The 1,335-nt window shown below is 38.7% G+C and overlaps 1 non-coding gene across 1 annotated transcript; it reads right to left on the bottom strand.

Annotated features, from left to right (window-relative positions):
- Positions 1-841: 841 nt before the first annotated feature.
- Positions 842-949, bottom strand: LOC148544157 (small nucleolar RNA R71). The gene has a single exon (XR_015901395.1). It is a non-coding gene; the product is annotated as a small nucleolar RNA R71 (small nucleolar RNA).
- Between the last annotated feature and the right edge of the window lie 386 nt (positions 950-1,335).

Here is a 1,335-nt window from a genome sequence, read left to right as displayed (position 1 = left end):
ACTTAATTTCTTTCCCAATCTTAGTTTTTGAAAATCATTTACCAAATTTTCAAAATTGCTCTTAATTATTTCAAAATCTTTTTACTTTAATTTCAAAAATTCTTCCCTTCTTCTCAAATCCTTCTATTTAGAGGACTAATACCTCTCCATTATCAATAATTCGAACTCTGTCCCTCTTGATAAGTTCGAATTCTCTCTTCTCTACCTCATCCTTCTATTTTTATTTTCCTCTGACACCTCAAGAAATCTCTGTAATGTGACATAGAGGATTCCATATTTTCTTCTTCTCTCTTTTCATATGAGCAGGAACAAGGACAAGGGTATTCTTGTTGAAGCTGATCCTGAACCTGAAAGGACCTTGAAGAGAAAGCTAAGAGAAGCTAAAGTATAACTCTCTGAAGAGGACCTAACAGAACTTTTCAAACAAGAAGAAGCCATGGCAGCCGAAAACAACAACAATGCCAACAATGCAAGGAAGGTGCTTGGTGACTTTACTGCACCTACTCCTGACTTCTATGGGAGAAGCATCTCAATCCCTGCCATTGGAGCAAACAACTTTGAGCTTAAGCCTCAATTAGTTTCTCTAATGCAACAGAATTGCAAGTTTCATGGACTTCCATTGGAAGATTCTCATCAGTTCTTAGCTAAATTCTTGCAAATCTGTGACACTGTCAACACCAATGGGGTTGATCCCGAGGTCTACAAGCTTATGCTTTTTCCCTTTGCTGTAAGAGACAGAGCTCGAACATGGTTAGATTCACAACCTAAAGAAAGCCTGAACTCTTGGGAAAAGCTAGTCAATGCCTTCTTGGCAAAGTTCTTTCCACCTCAAAAATTGAGCAAGCTTAGAGTGGAAGTCCAAACCTTCAGACAGAAGGAAGGTGAATCCCTCTATGAAGCTTGGGAAAGATACAAGTATTTGATCAGAAGGTATCCTTCTGACATGCTTTCAGAATGGAGCATTATAGGTATCTTCTATGATGGTCTGTCTGAATTGTCCAAGATGTCATTGGACAGCTCTGCTGGAGGATCTCTTCATCTGAAGAAGACGCCTGCAGAAGCTCAGGAACTCATTGAAATGGTTGCAAATAACCAATTCATGTACACCTCTGAAAGGAATCCTGTGAATAATAGGACAAGTCAGAAGAAAGGAGTTCTTGATATTGATACTCTGAATGCCATATTGGTTCAGAACAAAATATTGACTTAGCAAGTCAATATGATTTTTCAAAGTCTGTCTGGAATGCAAGCAGCAACAGTCAGTACCAAAGAAGCTTCATCTGAAGAAGAAGCTTATGATCCTGAGAACCTAGCAATGGAAGAGGTGAATTACAT

Source organism: Arachis ipaensis, chromosome B9 (assembly GCF_059453495.1).
Source record: "Arachis ipaensis isolate K30076 ecotype BB chromosome B9, ASM5945349v1, whole genome shotgun sequence".
NCBI classification, from domain to species: domain Eukaryota; kingdom Viridiplantae; phylum Streptophyta; class Magnoliopsida; order Fabales; family Fabaceae; genus Arachis; species Arachis ipaensis.
The sequence above is the reverse complement of the archived record's forward strand: the minus strand, read 5'-3'. Positions and strand labels throughout refer to the sequence as shown.